The 18231-nt window shown below is 37.5% G+C and overlaps 1 protein-coding gene and 1 long non-coding RNA gene across 14 annotated transcripts in view; one reads left to right on the forward strand and one right to left on the reverse strand.

Moving 5' to 3' along the window:
• LOC140632293 (uncharacterized) overlaps positions 1-2957 on the reverse strand; it is a 28789-nt gene extending 25832 nt beyond the window's left edge. For all 3 annotated transcript variants that reach the window (XR_012029819.1, XR_012029814.1, XR_012029817.1), the window contains exon 1: positions 2716-2957. This is a non-coding gene — a long non-coding RNA (uncharacterized lncRNA). The remainder of the gene's footprint in view (positions 1-2715) is intronic.
• Positions 1-18231, forward strand: part of EYA4 (EYA transcriptional coactivator and phosphatase 4) — a 306653-nt gene that overhangs the window by 181882 nt on the left and 106540 nt on the right. The gene's annotated exons all lie outside the window — the stretch shown is intronic.

An 18231-nucleotide genomic window follows, 5' to 3' on the forward strand; every position in this document is an offset into this window, starting at 1 on the left:
GACCACTATGAAGCTGAAGTGTTCAAGAAGAGGTGCACGGAAGGCTTAGGGCTATGGCTGAATGTCAAAGAATAGATAAGACTTAAAGAAATGGGGAAAAGAGAGCCCCAGTGAGGTACAAGAAAGGACTAGAAATTGAAACTGATGGGGATTTTCTTATAGATGGTGAGTAGTCCCACTTGATTCATGTGGGGAAATGGTTAATGAGACTACAAAATAGGTAAATTAGCACTGAATGCTGCCAGCTTATATTCCTAGTGTTTTTTGTTAGGACTCATTGGTTTAGCTACCACTGTGAGGCAGTTTAAGCAGTAAAGAGGAGTTTGGGTTATTTATTTTTTGTCACTTTGTTCCGATGTTAAATAAGGATGTGATATTATAGGGAACCTGAGAAGAGAGGGTTTGCTGGACTTGTAAGATGTGCGAGCAGGGACTGACTGCCTTCCTGGTCATTTCTTGTTCACCCAGGTCCTGGCTGCTTAGCCACTTCCTGTCTTTTCTCTTGATGAGGATTGGCTGATTGGTCTTATTTCCTCTCAAGGTCTCACAGTAAGGGGAAAATGCCCATTGACTCTACTCCTGATATTATAATTTTTACCTCTGTAGGTAAAATCTCTAGATGAGAATCTGTCTCTTTTTCTTTATCTCAGCTCCAAATTTCCAGGGAAGGGAGTGGCATCAAAGGGACAGGTTCACAAAACAGAAACTTGGCTTTCAGGAGCCACCTCTGGGAGCATAGGAAGCAGTGATGAGAAGAGCTTCCAAGAAAAGACTGCTGAGCAGATAGATACCCAACAAGTGCTCTCTACTTTCTACCTCTGCCCAGGCCTGTCTTTCCCCAAGTTCTTCATTTCATATAACCCAGCTTTTCATCTACTCTCCTTCCCTATGACTCAGTGGTTATGACTTTCACTCTTATGGAGACTTGAAGCTTGATTTCACAGGTCAGACATCTATACACTGAAATCAGCAAAGAAGAGATTGCACGAGAGAGCTTGAGGCCTAGTGGCAGCTGTACTTCCAAAGGAGGAGGCACTCCACTCACGTCTTGCTGGAGACCCTTCTTGCAACGTTTGCTCCTCCTGTCCCTGACCCCAGACTGACCAGTTGCTATTCAGTGGGTCCAGTCCTTTTCTGCTCTGAAATGCCATTGCAAATGTAAATGACTTTCTCCACTTCCTCCAGTTGTTACATGATTGTCTGATGAATGCACTTCATTATAGCAGTTTAAATTATTTCTCTCTCTCTGAAGGTAATTTTGCCAAAATGAGTATATAGGTTTGGACTTATGGGAGTTTTTTCCTTTAAAAAAATTGTCAAACGCATTCAAAGAAATACAGTCCGTGACCAATAACCTAGAGTTCAAATTGGAAATTTTGGCAGCCCATCTTTACAAGTATTGGGAAATTACGGATGCATTGCTAATTAGGTAATAACATGATTATATTGTACTTGTGGTGACAGAGTAGCCATGGCACAGGTGCCTGGAGGCAGGAAAGCCAGCTATGAGACTTACTTAAAAGGTCTGAAAGACACTGAGCAAATTGGAATTATTCTGAGGTGACATTATACACTATTTTTTTCATGATTTAATCACATTTTCCAAATTTTCTACGTCATGTATTATTTACATTAAGAACCAATAAACATATTATAAAGCATGAAATAATAGATTCAGCTTAAAATAGGCATGGTGGCAGCAGGAGGGATCTGCTTTTTTCCTGACAGCTTGCATTATTCTCAAAAGATGAGAGAGCACTTGATTTCCCCCCATGTATTAGTGATGAATCCCTGAGAATGGCTGTGGTCCTGGTCAGCCACTCTTACAGTAAACTGAGTTCCTCTGAAGTCTTTATGGTTAATAATATGAAACAGTCTTTCTAGAGACTGTTAGCTGCTTTTAATTAATTTGGTCAGAGAAACAGATCACATAAAGAAGCATTTGTTTAGTGACTTTTATCCAGAGGACCTAAGGAACTAAGACAAGGTTCTACTTTGCATCAGAGTAATCAGAATTATTATGGTTGGAGGCAGTGAGGGTCTCTGAGTTTATACCATGTTGGATGATGATCTGCTTAGGAGTTACTGAACTATACAAATCCTAATGGTTATTCTGGACTTGGGGTATCTTTAATGCAAAGTTTCTAGACTATTGAGTAGAAAATAGAAACTTTTGGAGGGCCCTCTGCATGTTGGGCCAACCTAAGGTGGGAAGAAACAAAATTTTACAGTTTTCTTCTTGGTAGTTCACTTAGAGGGACACTAATTCTTGCCCTTAAAGTGACTTTATGAGCATCTTCTGTGTCAAGCACAAGTCTGGGTCCTTGAGATACTTCAGTGAACAACAGGAACATACATGATGACTTATTTTAGAAGATAATAAATGCTAGGGAACAAAACAGTCTGCAGAGTATTGGGAAAGAGTAGGTTCTAATTTTAAGTTGGGTAATATTTAAGTAAAGACTTGAAGGAGCTGGTAGTAAACCAAGAGTAGGGCTGGGGAACTGCATTCTCGCGCGGATGAGCCACTGCCCAGCCCTTCAGGGGAAACCTGCCCTGCGTGTTCAGGCAACAGCGAGGAGGCTCAAAGGGAGTGAGTCCAGAGTTTCAAATTTAAAGTAGCAAGATTCTAGAAAAAGCTGCTACGTCTGTTATTTACTATATTTTGAAAGTTTACTTAGAATTTTAATCCATTGGAAATAATTTTTTCCTGACCTGTGGGCAGTAATCTCTGACACGCTACTCATCCATCACTGCGGCAGGATGGGCTTGATTCCCTGCCACACCACACACAACCTCTACGACCAGGGCTCTGTCCTGATTACAGGACTTCAAGCTGCTTCACCATCAGGCCTCAAAAGCCTGAAGGCTTTTTTTTAAAGTAATACTCTTAACATTTTAGCTATATATACACGGATGAGGGCTTAGATTTCAAAAATTTGATTCATAAAGACAAAAGATTCTGCCCATTATCTCACAGTTAATCATCACATCTCTGTTGTCTTAGCAACCTACACAGTGTTCTCATTTGCTTTTCAATAAGCCAATGGATGAATGGGTTCTTTGTTCATGTGTTTTATAAATTTCTATCACCTGATACTTGATGTCTTTCTTGGCATGTTACTGTACTAAAGAACTGCCTTTTTATTCTTAAGATTCACGTAACTAAAATTACACTTTACTTTTCCTAAAAATCTAAATTTCAAATGAGAAAATATGCAACCTACGAGTAATTGGACAAAATATATATGAGATTATATTGTAAAAATGATTTCATTTTAATTATAATTAATTTCCAAGACTCAGTGAACTTGGCAAACTGAGTTATCTGACAGACTTCACTTACACAGGCGTATTTGTGAACCATAGGGAAAGAAATAGACCCTACGACAAATCTAGGTGTCATGTAGTCAATTCTCCCAAACTCATAGGCTTGCGTTTCTCAAGTGCTATCTGAGAGCATATTTGCTCTTACATAATTCTAAAGTTTTCAAGTTCACAGCTAGTTAAGGTAGATGTGGGCATTGCTTACATGGCAGAGTGGGCAAATGTGGTGGGTTGCCTGAGTTCAAATTCCAAGTGTTTGACCTTGAGCAAACTGCTTTATTTCTCTGTGCCTCAGATTGTCTCATCTGTAAAGTGGGGACAATGCCATATTGTCCCATTAGGTATATTACCGCTATATTATTGACAAATGACAGTCAAACAATAAAAGGAGACAAAAACAAACATAAATATAAGAATGCAAAATGCTGAGTCATGCTGTCTGTTTAGGTATTAATACTAGAAGCTTTGTATTCTTTAGTAATTCCAGAGGGCATTTGTATGCCTTAGTACTGTATAATCATTCTCACCTTGACTCTCTAAGGAAAATTTATGTTTAACATCATAACACATTGTGGAATTATTTCTGCAGAAAAGGTTCCATATTGAATGTGCCATTGCTTAAAATGGTGCACTTCTCAGCCACCAGATGATTTGACTAAACTCTAATGGCCATTTCTTGAAGGTTCTAGATAGCTGAAGTTTTTTTGAATATTTGGAGAAGTATTTCTTTTTCACATTAATAGGAACAAATCAATGTCCAGATTGTTAAGGGATTTTTTTTTTCAATCCAGTTCAAATACCTAGTGTAGTGCCTGTCACATAGTAGGAAAGGAGTAAATATTTATCATATAGATGAATGAATGAACAAACAGCTAAGTTATTACACTTCTTATATGAAAGTTCTTTTTTTAAAAGATTTTATTTATTTATTCATGAGAGACACATACACGCATAGAGAGGCAGAGACACAGGCAGAGGGAAAAGCAGGCTCCATGCAGGGATCCCGATGTGGGACTTGATCTTGGGACTCTAGGATCATACCCTCAGCTGAAGGCAGATGCTCAACCACTGAGCCACCCAAGCATCCCTATATGAAAGGTTCTTTATGTCTGGACCTACATTATTCTCCTTATGGTATGTCACATGATAACTAAGGTGGCTCAAATATCATTTGTAAATAAGATCAAATCTGAGAGGGGCCTCTAAGCTTTCTGTAGCAAGTTAGGGGGACTCTGTATGCTAGTGTGGCCCAAGTACAGTCCCAATTTACATCCTCTGTTCCAGTATCCCCTCTGGAGCTGGTTAGAGATACCCTACTTCCAAGAAAATCCTAGTTTGCATGCTAAATTTTACAGTTAAACTAACTAAATGCTCATGCCCTTACCAGACTTCCTAGGGGAGAAATGTAACAATCACTCTCTCTTTTCCCATACCTCCCTCCTTTTCTGTTTTCCTTCACTCTGTCTTCCCCTCTTTCTTAGTATGGTTTTTATTAGGGTCATTGCACTTTTGTCTTTAAAGCAACACAATATGTGAAAATTCTTCTTGAAACAAAAAGAAACTGAGGAATAATCATTCTGTTTTTATAGGTTTGACTTAAATAAGGAGCTCCTTTATTGCATTCTGTCATGTGATCAATTGGTAGAAATACTAAGCCTCTCAAAAGTAATACTAACTTTTCAAGACTGCACACGGTCTTGCTACATGAGGTGATGTGATCCTTCATGATTTATCTCTCCTATGTGGCCCATTCTCTCATTTTCTATTATTCTTCTGTTGGAAGATCCAGAGTTCCAACTAATGGGGATGTTAGATATCATGCTAGTGCCTAGGAGAAAGATGATGAATGTGGTTTGGCAGAATGTCGAGGCGGCTGCACCACACCCCGCAGGCAGCAGCTGTCACAGTGAAGGCTGCTGGTTTTAGAAGGGAGCATGGTGTCTGACACTGAGTGGGAGACAAAACAGGCCACTGTAGCTCACACGCTGACTTGACATATTCTTAAACATAATGTTACATATGTGCTCCTGGGGTAGTAATTATCCTAGGTTTTCTTGTAAAGAGAAGTGCTAATAGTAACTATGGTGGAGAGGAAACATGAGGTGCGTGTGTACCATATGACTGGAAGTGTGGGTGACCCACCAGTGTTTCTTTCAAGGAAGATTTGGAAGAGTCCATTTTTTGTTTTACAGAACTGCCTAACACACTGCGGGACTGTCTTAACCTGACTTCTTCCAAATCTAAGTAGCGGCCCCAGTTGAAGTGAGAACCCCAAACTCCCTGGCATGGTTTCAGACATTCCCCAAATACCCAGTGGATGCTTGATTATGGTCAGAGGAGGCTGCTGGATATGCTAAAAGATTATATGTCTCGTGGACCAAGAGAAGTTTAAGAAAGACAAGGCTTAGAAAATGATGCTAGTGAAGCCAGCCTTCCTAGGGACCAGAATGAGTCACTCAACTTTGCTGGAAAAAGTGCTCTCCTCTATAGCCTCTGACAGTTAACCCCAGAATGGCTCTTACAGACACCTGACATTGGAACAAGGGCATCCATGTGAGAGTAGAGACAGCAAAGCACAACCCATCAATACCTTAGAAAAACAACTCAAGGTCAGTATCTCAATAACATCACTTGAGTGTTTAGTTTATGCTGCTTAGACAGAGTCAATAATCTCTACATCCACATTTCAAGGAACATTCCTGACAATGGAGGGTGAGCAGTGTGAGGTGTCAGAATTATTTCCAAAATTCTTATGTGTTCAGTGCCTTTTTACTCTTCCCATTCATTTCCAATCTACCCATTGCATTCCATTGAACAAATTATTGATGTTAAGGCATATGTATTTTTATAAAATTGAATTTTACTTTATGGAGAAGTTTTTTTTCCTTCATACAATGGAAATTAGTGATCATTGAGGAATCTTAGAAATGATTTGCTTTTAAATTTCAATGTCTATTTCTTGATTTGTCATTTGTCATTACTTTAAATAGTAATTGGAGTCTTTAGACTTATTTTGCTTATGTAGATGATATGGTCCCAAATTTCTCACCCTGCATACTTTTGTGTGTCCTTACCCCTATGGTCATGCATTTAGATCCATTTAATTAGAGCAGCTAGGTGGCTGTTAAATGAAATGAGGGAAAAAAAGAGAGGATGGTGCAAAATGTAGGTCTTGTCTTCAGGTTAAGAATCAGATGAATAGAAAAGGAGTGCCTGTTTCCCATCTTTGTAATTCCAGGAGTGACCAAACTGGTTTTACAAACCTTGTGAATTGATTCTGTGTGTGTATGGTAAGGGTGAAGAGGTTGTTGAGATTAATTTATTTGGGGTATTTTGACTTTTTTACTTTCTAAATAGTTTTACTACTGTTCTTAAGGGAACAGAAATTTTATGCAATAGACTTTCATTAAATTGATTTTGATATCCAAATTGAAGCTGGATCAGTTGGTTGAACTCTTTCTGAGCAAGTGTTAGAACAGGTTACTATTTCTTTATATATAGGGAATCTGATTTATTCAGCTGCTACTTTTTTTCTTCACGTACTTTTACCCAGTTGGCCTTTCTTTTGATATTGTCAGTAGTAAGAGTTAGAACTTCTCAGGCTGACATGTGTTTCTTATTTCAAAGTTCTGTCCTAAAACTGCTCCTTTTGCATGCATTCTTTAGAAGGTTTGTTCAAAAACTTTGGGAAGATTCTAAATCAGTAGAGTCCAGAATTTCACTAAAACTGAGGACATTTTGGGGGAATAAATTGTTCACACTGTAGAATGAGAAAGGTCAGTTTCCCGAAGAAAGTTTTGATATGGCTTCTTTGAAAAATAAGGAGGAAAAGAGCCAATTTGCAGTTTAAAATCATATTTTGTAAAATCTTGTCCCCAATTGCAATGGGTAAAATGCACACAAAGATAAGAAACCTGCACAGGGTTCCTTTAGCTGATATGATTGTTATATGATACAGAAAGGTTGGATTCACAAAGCACATAGATGATAGTTAAGTAAGTCTAAGGTAGAACACAACCAACTACATGGTTATTTATCTTTTGGCTACAGTGTGCCTTCCAAAGTCTGTAGTCTTTTGCTTTTCTTTTTAGAATAGTGCCAACTTTAGAGCAGTGCCATACCAGGTTATGCTAAATCCAGGTCAGTATCCAAGGAAATCTGTTCAGTTTGCTAGTGGATTTTCTGGGCAAATTGATACATGCTCAATTCTTTACAGTGTCAGACCACACATATAATGTTATAATTTATTTTTTATGATTGTAATTTGGAACAAATATAAATTATTTCTAATGAAGCAGTAGGGACAGAAGGAAATTACTTTTGTTAAACTAGTATTTCAGTATATTTTTCTCCCTCTTTCAAGTGGACGATAACTACGAGAAACTAATATTCAATATTATTCATTATCTGGTTAGTTCACCACATCAAGATGTTGGTGTGTGGTGCAGAAAGGTGGGGGAGATTAGGGAGTTAAAAACAGGTTGATCTAAGCTGTTGAGAAAAAATGTCAAATGAGGCCACTTATGTTTTAAATCAAGAATATGTTTTCAGTGAAAATATTTTCTAATGATTCACAGGAGAATGTTGTCAACTTTGACTACATCTGCTGAAAATCAAAATATAAATAGTTATATAGCATAGAATTCTGGCAGGAGTCTATGCTGTGACATGAAACAAAGTTCCCATTAAATGGCAATACTTTTGTATTTTTCTGGCTTTAAAAGTAGTTTCCTGACTTTAAAAAATGTTAACAGAATTTTTTTCTCCTCCACATTACATGGATAAATTGGCAACATGCCTGTGTGATTTCCAGAGTAGGTTTCTTAAAATAATTTTGATGGGAAGATAATTGTTTTAACATCAGTATATAAAGCTCCACTATAATTTAAAGGAATTAAGTAAGAGAAAATAATAAGAGGAGGTTTTGTATCATTACTGGGAAACATGGAAGGAATAATTAAGCAGTTGGATCTAAAAATATGGACTAGTATTTCCAAATTTCATAATATTCATCAGATTCCTTGCCTTATTCTGACATTGCTTTTTATGTTTTTGAAATTACACATCATAATAGCAGCATATTACCTACTCATTTCTAAGTTTTTTTGTGCTTCTGTATTCTCTAAAAGTTTTATATAAGTGGCTCCTGGGTGGCTCAGTTGGTTGAGCATCTGCCTTCAGCTCAGGTTATGATACCAGGGTCCCAGGGCCCATCGGGCTCCCTGCTCAGCGGGAAGCCTGCTTTTCCCTCTCCCTCTGCCATTCCCCCAGCTTGTGCTTTCTGATCTCTTTTTCTGTCAAATAAAATCTTAAAAAAGAAAGTTTCATATAAAAATGAAGCATATCTAATCTATATTATGTATAAAACAACATCATTACTAAAATGATGCAGATACTGGTTAGACAATTCCATGCAAGCGCCTTGCATAAACATTCTGTGTTAATATAAGGATTTTTAATTACCAAAATCCATGAAAATACAGTCTGCACCCTGAACGTCATGTTGAAAGCTCTATCACAGTTAAGTCATGGATGATAGTACAAAGTATTTGTTACCCTACCTTCTAACAGTGCTATTTTTAAAATACCCTGGAGATGTTCTAAATTGCGATTTGGGTTCAAACCCACTTCAGATCACATCTGCCCATTTTATGTTAAATTATAGACTTTATCTTACTTAGTGGGCATACATTCTAATCACTTCTAACCTCTATGTAAGAATGCAGTGGTTCATATGGTCAGTTTTGGTTTTTGGATCACACTGAGAGGGTTATAACTGGAGTTCTCTTACTTTGTTCTAACACTCTCTTCTTAGAAAGTAATATCAAACAGTCGACAGACTCTAGACACAAAAAGATCTGAGTTCACATATAATTCCCTTACTTACTAACCTCTAAGTTTCGTAGCCTCTTTACCCCAGAGAATTGGTGCCTTCCTCTTGTGTTGTCATTAAGCCTAAATTAGATGATAGTATGTTCAATGTTTGACACAGAGTAAACATTCCACGAGAGGTGGCTGTTATCTTCTCAGTGTACACAACTGGCCCTGGGGATGTGTGACTTGACCTGATTGCAGCGTGGCAGCAGAATCCAGGACTCAGCCTTCCTAGGAATAAGCAGCTTGAACAGAGGGTCTTTTCCAGCATGCCTCACTCTATTATCAGAAACCTGAAGTTTTAGCAGATACGAAAATGATGCCAGGCAGCCACAGTGCCATGGTATGTGTGTGGGGTGGGAACGGCAAGGACTGAACTGCTTTTTCTGACCTTTGAGAAGTAATCACAGTGAAGTAAGGGAAGGAGAGGGAAGATCTTGGAGCCACCATGTTACGACCAACCATCTCTACTGGCTATGAGAAGATCTTCCTTTACCCACCTGTTGCAAAATTTCTACCAAAGACATGTTTTTTGTTTTTTTTTTTTTTTCAAAATTATCCATATAAGTCTTGGGAGTGGGAGGAATATATTCTTGGGAGAGAGGATTTACATATGGGCATGTACACACACATACACAGGAACATGCACACACGTATATCTTGTTTATACTATTGTGTATTTGTGTGTCTAACATGCACACCTTCCACAGATTGCATTATGATGCAGAAAGATATCTAATGACCGTTCTTAAAACTTCTCCAAAAATATCTTATTAGGGAAAAGTACTTTGGTATATCTGTTAAACTGTTGAGTGGCAGGCTCTTCTTATGTTGTCTTTATTAAATTAGTTACTCATTAGTTAGTAATACCTCTCTGAATATAGCACTTGCCTTTTTTATTCTTTTCAGATTTCTAAAAATGTACCATTCATAAAATAACACAGTATTATGAAAACATTCCAAAGTGGGAATCTACTTAAGTATCTGGAAACTTAAAGTGAAACTAGTTATCAACACAAATGTCAAAATGTGTACTGAAATGGTTTAGTCCATTTTTCCCTTTGCAAATTCATTTTGATGAAGCATTTTGGTGGAAATTTTTAACCATAATTAGGAATCAGATGCTTGCCTCTTTGGTCTCATGATTCAGGGATCAGTGCAATATAAAGATGCCAGCAAGGCATGCCTAGTAGGAGATGTTGCTTCTTTTTAGTCCCTTATGTAAAAATTCTGAGCCATTGCTCAGTACAGTATTTATATATTAGCTCAGTCAATAATAATTAGGATTATGTTAGAATTCAAAACCAGAATAATAGAATGAGTCCATTTGAAAGTATAACAAAATATCATGTTTATAGAGAAATAAGAGAGAGGGTAGCAAGTGACGGGGTCAATGGAATTAGGGAGAATGGGTTGTAGAACTGTTAATTATTTGATACCATTATTAATTGTGAAACTTCTACTACAAATAAATACCTTCTACTGTGTGCTTGAGAAATGGCATTGTGCAGTGGTGAAGCACCTGGGCCCTGGAGACAGACAAACAAAGACCATGGCCTCTGCTTCACCACCTCGGCCTTTCTCTTAACCTCCAGGTGGGTGTCTCTGTTTTGGCACTTCTGTCCTGGGGATCCTGACAGTGCCTGCCATCCAGAGTTGTCATGGGGCTTATATTCATGAAACGAAAGGACTTAGAACAGCACCAGGTGTATTTTTTTTTTGTTTCTGTTGCTATTTTTTATGACTTTTATTTCTGTGCTTATGTGTTTGAGTAACAGGAAGCACTAATAGTATATAGAGTAAATAGCAAAAACAAATAAAAACGTGTTAGGTTAAATAATAATTGGTGTGGTTTTGGTGCACCTGAAAATAAACAGGATTCTGGGTCTCTGGACACAGAAAAGGACAAAAAAGGGTCCTTTCAGACTCTCTTCATTTGTTTATACAGAAAAACAGAAATTGACCTGATGGACAGTGAAAACTATGACATAGCTGACTGCCTTATTTTAGTGATATTTTCTACAGGCTTTAACTTTCAGGCTTTTAACTTTTTCAGATTTAAAGTGAGGTTTGCCAAAAAAGATGGCATTGTTGAGAAACATAAAGACATTGTCTCTTTTCTAATCCTGATGTTATGTAGTGATAAGAGAACAGTTAACATCCTTAGTTACTGAAGCAATGAATCTTTATTCCATTAATTCATTCACATCCATTTAGCCAGTGACACATGAAGATCTATGTTTGTCCCAATCACTGTGCTTCTCCTGAAAAGACAGTCCATACTTTCAATGGGCTTCACAGTAATGGTTCTAAGTTCAATATTTTTCTTAAAACATTCACAACTGTGTTTTTTTAACATTATAAATGTAATGCATTCTAGATCCTCTAGATATAAAGATACATGAGTCACACTAAATAAAATAAGTCATCTATATTTTCAGCTTCTACAGTCTTCTAGTGATAAGAAACAATTCTAGTTGCTGTCATGAATAGTATAGATTTTTCCAAGTATGAAATATTTGAGACTAATAATTAGCTAATATGAGCCTATGAATAATATAAAGTATTTTAATTTCGTTTTGGAAAGTACTTCCGGTTTACATGTGGCCCTGCTTTAATCAGATACCATGAAGTGGTTTGCTTATATCCAGCTTCTAGTCCCCTTGGCTCTTCATGTGAGGAGGAAGAAATGGGAAACCTTGATTCCTTGTTCACTTGATTCAACATCTACTATTACCTTCTATTTTAAAGCTCTCCTCTGACAGTACCTGCTCACTCATTTTTAGTTGCCTTTAGTTATACTATTGTTTCTGTTTGAACATACTTCCTTGGTCCTTCTTGTGGAGAACTCTTGCCTTGTGGAACCCAGTTCCAAAACATCATTTGTTAGTATAAATTCGAGGTGCCTTTCCTACCCATCTCTTTGTTCCCTAGGCTCACCACTGCCATGGCCTTATCATGCTGTATTAAAATATTATCTGACCCCCTGCCACCCTAGCTGGACTTTGGTTGGTAAGGGCTGTATTTTCTATCGCTGTTCCAATGGATTCTTAGCCATCTGCTGGCATATGGAAGTGTGAGTGTCATGAAATATCTAGTAAATATGTGAATGAGTGAATGGATCACCATCATTTTGGCAATCTCTCTTCTGGAATAAAAATTACTTCAGACAGTCTAAATGGTTATAACTGAATATAATGGTTATCTTGGTGGCAAAAAGCACCATTGATCTGAAAAAACTTATGGCTCTCTAGTAACTTATTTATTCTTGCATTTGTCCCAGTTAGGTGACTAATTTGCTTAAGAATCATAAAAATCATCCTCAATATTTTTTATATTCTACCTATCCATAGATGGTAAATTCTCTTCATTCATTAATTCAACACATATTGACTGAATGCAAAGAATGTGCCCCGCACTATTTTAGATGGAGGTACAGCAGGGTATAAAATAAGTGTGAGTTTCCCTTTTGGGGTTTACATTCTAGTAGAGGGAGGCAAACAATAAACAAGATTAATATATAATATAGTGTTTATTATGTGGTGGTTAAGTACTGTGGAAAAAAGCAGGAAAAGAAGAAAGGGAATGTATGGGGACAGAGAGTGATAATTTTGTATTGTATGGCAGGGAAGGCCTTGGAGCATTAGACAGAGGAAATGAGGAGGTCTGCCATACAGATATCTGGGAGAAGAGCTGCAGGCAGCTAGAACTGCATGTGCAGATGTCTACAGGTGAGAGAGCATGTTGTTGTGTTTTAGGAACATTGTGTCTGGCTGGAGAGCAGCGAGAATGGTAGGGATAGGTCATATGATGTGGGCTGGGATGGAGGAGGAAGGCACCTCACTTAAAGTCATGATAGGGGTCTTGCCTTTTGTTCTGAATGAACTGGAAAGGCATTGGAGGGCTGTGATATTAGGATTGAACAATTCAACTTTGTTTTTAATAGAATCACTTTGATTGCTCTGTAGAGTAGTGCTGTAACTGTATATGATGGAAATATTCTGTGACCAGTGCTGTCTTGTATAACAGCTACTAGCTACATATGGCTGTCAAATACTTGAAATGCGGCTAGTGCAACTGAGTAAGTGAATTTGTAATTTCCATTAATTTATATTTAGACAGCTGCATGTAGCTAGTGTTTACTGTATCAGGCAATTTAGATCTAGAGGAAAGCCTAAAGGGAAACCTAATGTTGCTGTCTATGTTAAGTATTTATTAATATTTCATTAATATTTCCATTCATTACTTTAACAGGTGTTATTCAGCATTTAGTATGTGTCAGGCTCTGTCCTACATATTGTAAGGAATAAAAAATTATTAGATGTAGTTTTTGCCCTAAAGAGATTTACAAAATAATAGATATATGACATATACATGAGCAGTGACACAAAAAAAGAGTATCATAAAGACTGACTACTATTGGTCAGAGAAGGAGAGTGAGCAAAGTCAGGGCTTCCTGGAAGGCACGACTTCTAGGCTTGGGAATACCTGAGAAATGTTCCATGCAAACAGAGCCTCCTGTGCAGTGGCATGCATACAAGCATGCTTCTCCATAACTTGTACTCTAGTATCTGTGAAAGCAAGGAAGATAAGATTGGGAAGGAACCTTTGGGTCAGCTTTGGAAAGCCTTTGAAACACTGTATATTTGGTGAATTCTCTTCATTAAAAATGTCCTAGGATGTCAGGATGTTCAGTGCCTTGGTGTTCAACACCCTCTGTTGTCCTCAGCTAAATGCCCATGTGTATTGGTTAGATTGCATCATCAGTACACATCAGATTGCATAGCCTACATGCATCTTCAAATTGGAAGCTATTATTATCAAGTTGTATAAACCAGTTATGTTTTAACAAAGTATATAATTTCTAGGTGTACACAACTATGATTTTTTAATTATAGAGAGTTTCTGGTCAAAATTAAAATAAAATATATGAAATTTGTTTATTTCACTTCTATTATAATTGTCAGAACAGTATAAGTTAGGAAGAAATGCAGAAAATTTTTAATAAGCTTCTTTATAATGACGGAGAAAAGCTGATTGGAGGAATAACATATCTAGGGCATTGATTTTTCCAGACGTTTGAAGGTAAATCACTTATTTGACTTTTATCTTGTATCATCTGTATTTCTCATTAGTAGATTTTTGCATACAGCTGTTGGTATAATATTTATATCTATCTATCTACCTATAAAATACTATAGCCTCAAATTTAGAAAGAAAGGGAAAAAAACCTTTGCTGTCACTTTTTTTGTTAGAGAAAGGATTAATTAAAACTTTTTTTTATTTTAAAGATTTTTATTTATTTATTCACAAGAAACAGAGAAAGAGAGAGAGAGAGAGGCAGAGACACAGGGAGGGAGAAGTGGGCTCCCCACAGGGAGCCTGATGCGGGACTCGGACTCGATCTTGGATTCTGGGATTCTGGGATTCTGGGATCAGGCCCTGAGCCAAAGGCAGACGCTCAACCGCTGAGCCACCCAGGCATCCCTGATTAATACAACTCTTAACTGCTAATTGTTCATGTGATTATTCAGTGTTAGCAACCATAGGTTATCACATGGTTTTATCAACCTACACTGTTAAATAACATCTAGGCATTTTTTAATTGCAGGAAAGGTATTCATCTCAGGAGCTTTATTTAGATCATTCTGGGTTATCTGGTCTTGTTGGTTGTTTGTCAGTGTTTCTTAGACTAGGAGAAGATTGGACTAGATTGGACTACCTCATGGAGGTAGGAAAAGACAGATTCCTGAAGCTCAGACCCTCCCACATCACCAGGACTTTTGTTCTTCTCACTCCCTTCCTGCTCTATAAGCCTGATTTTCCCCCCAGTGGCATCACATTACAGGGAGCTTAACAGAAGCAGTTCACAGGGTGCCAGCTCCCCTGACTCTTGAGTAATCCCAAGACCCCTTATGCCATGGATAAAATTCAATAATAAATCTTCTCAGCTCCAGTGATTTTAGTCTCCTGAATTCAATTAAGTTGAGCCTAGTAGGAATTTGTAAATCAAATAGTGAACTCTATGTAGATTCAAATTCAATTTAGGTCTTCTATGTTTGTTACTGATTTTCTGGAGAAAAAGAAAAAACACTGCTGCTGTTTTCCATTTTTCAGCTTCCTTGTAAAGGTATTTTTTATTGAAACCAAACTCATATTTCTTAAATTCCTAGACCACTATCTATCATGCAATTCAAGTCTATTTTCCAAATGGTAGAGTGCCAGAAAATCAAAAGCTCTTGTTTTGGTTGCCTGATTTTCTTTAGGATTCTTGGAGTATTTGAAAGAGGGGGAAGAAAAACTGACCTATATTAAGAGCTAACCTGGAAAGGGGATTAGGACAAGCTTTAACTAATTTAATAATGCAAACAAAAAAAATAATGCAAACAGTCCCAGAACTATAGTGCATACCTTTAGAGGGTTTCTTCTAGTGTTGGTGCTGCTGTTTGGACTTTGCTAAGGAGTATTTGTTACATACTAAAGATTCAGTGGTTCTTAATAAGCATGTCATGTGTTTGGACCCTTTGGTGAGCAGACCATCTCTCTTCTGTCTTTTCTTGGTGAATGCCCACCTCAAGGTCTGGGTGACGAACTATGCAAGATGTTTCTCCTCCAAGGGAGGACAGCATCTGGCTCCTTGGCAGATCCCATGTGCACTTTTGTTAATGGGCTCAAATTTGCCAGGAAGTCTTTTATGTGGTTATATTACAGATGGACTGTCTGTATAGTCTTGTCTTCCTGAATGATTTGTGTAGAGATGTAAAAAAAAAAAAGGAAAAAAAATCTTTGATTTCTAGAATCTAGATTGAGTGAATCTCAGAAGAAGAAAAATTTTCGAAAAGTCGTCCTTAGAAGAACAATCAAGTTTCAAGTTTAATGGTAGGAAGTATAAATTCTGGAGCCAGATTGACTTAATGTGAAACCTGGATTTATCACTTGCTAGCTGTGAGGTCTTAGATAACTTACTTTACTTCTTAGTGGCTCAGTTTCCCCATCCAAGCATGAGGGGATCACAACAGAGTCTACTTCATATGATTCTGTGAAGATTAAAAGAGTTTATTTTCCAAAGGTGCTAGGGATAGTGCCTGGCATATACCTGGCATTCAGGGAATGTTAGTCATGATGTGAGCTGTCTACCCCTGGTATTCTTAAGGCTGGAGTATGTTCTTGGTTGTATGGATTAAATTCAGCTTTAACTGTCAAGTGGTTTAATGCTATTTTTTATTTTTGATGGGGCTCAGGGAGATGTGTGGTCGTTTCTACTGGAGAGTAGCTTCAGTTCCTTTTTAAGTAGTGAAAAAAGAGTTCACCTTCCACTAACTAGACTTTGATCTTACAAAACCCCTCTTCCAATCTGGATTTTATTATGAGTGAAAACGAAGTTGGTGAGTTTGTCTGTGGTCCTTACATAAGTCCTGGGTCTGTAGCTGCCATGTTATATGGAAAAGGCATGGGTCCTGATGGGCAAAGAAGACATTTGAGGTTGGATTGGCAATATAATTTGGAAACATCTACTGCTCCCAACCAAAATTAAAGTGTTAAAATTTATATTATTTTTTCCAGGGTCATCTTAATGATAGAGGGCTATTAAGCTTTTGAAACACTTGAACCAATACATATCTACTAAAAGTTGAACATAGCAGATTCACTGACATTTGTAATACCAGACCATGACGTTAGTGTCCTTTATGCTATCAACGTCTGTTTATTAAATATATTTCATTAGTTTAGTGAGATGATAGTGGTATGTACCAGAACTTGTCTAAGTGAACAGAAAAATTAACATCCTAGAAAGCCTCCTGTTGAATGTGATATGAATAAAATGCTCATGCAAAAGATACTTCTAAAAGATAAGATTGTGTTATTGGTGTTTTCTTAAATATAAATTACATGCTGCTTTTTCTCCAAGTTTGATTTAAACTTTAGAGTAAACATCAATGTGTGAAGACTCAGCGAGTGAATACACATTTTGAGAAAGTATTATTTAAATTGATGTGTAAATCCAGCTTAATTAAGGCAATTGAGTAATTAATAGTTGGGTCACAAATTTTCAAAAACTGACCACCTACCATAAAAATTAGCAATTTCTCCCAAAGGTAGAAATTACAGTTTGACTGTGAAAGAACTCCTTCTAGATAAAAAAAAAAAAATCCTCTGTATTTTTTTGTCCAACTAAGTCCGTAATTCCTCTATCAATCATGAGCCTTCCTTTTCCCCTTGAAGGCTCCCTACTCTCTTAAGCAGCCTGAAGTCCCTCCTGTTGACCTGGCTTTCCTCCCGTCCTGTAGGCTCCCTGCAGCCCACTTCAAACAGGGCTCAGGTTCCCCAGTGGGCCAGTTAAATGATTACCCCCAGGTGTTGATTCACCCTTGGCATTGTTGGATTTTACCTCCTGCAACCTTGAGTCTTGGGGGAAGGGAAGGGGAGTTAGAAGATCAAAGTAGCGGTGCTCTAGTTGGAGCCTAAGAGCTGGGGTTGGAGCCCTCAGCCTGCCTTCTGCCCCTCCCTGCCCAGCCCCCAAAACGCCTGGATCTTCTGCCCTCTGGAGCCTAATCAGAAGATAGAGTGTGATATGTGACTGAACCATAAACTGTGCAGAGTATTTTTACTTTTGAATACCAGAAGCAAAAAGTTCAGTGCTACATTCTATTTATCTAATTGTATAGTACAATTATAGAAATAAAAGATAACAGATGAGAACTTGATGGTTGATTCATTGTATTTAGAGAACAGAGACTGTTCGCTGCAACATGCCATGGGATAAATAAAGGTGAGTAAAAAACTACCCTGCTCTCAGGCAGCTCAGAGTCGAACAGTTAAGACAATTCTTTTGGAGCAGAACACAGTTGTTACTTGTGTTATAAAAATATGAAACTTTATGAGAGGAGCAAATAAAAATGCAACACAGACATGACTTTTTATCTATAGTCAAAATATTGCTTATTTTTAAAAGAAAATCTAGGAAATATAGAATCCATGAAAATAAAACAAAAATTCTATCAGAGAACTACAGATCGGTATGTATTTTGA

Source organism: Canis lupus, chromosome 1 (genome assembly GCF_048164855.1).
Source record: "Canis lupus baileyi chromosome 1, mCanLup2.hap1, whole genome shotgun sequence".
Classification (NCBI taxonomy): Eukaryota; Metazoa; Chordata; class Mammalia; order Carnivora; family Canidae; genus Canis; species Canis lupus.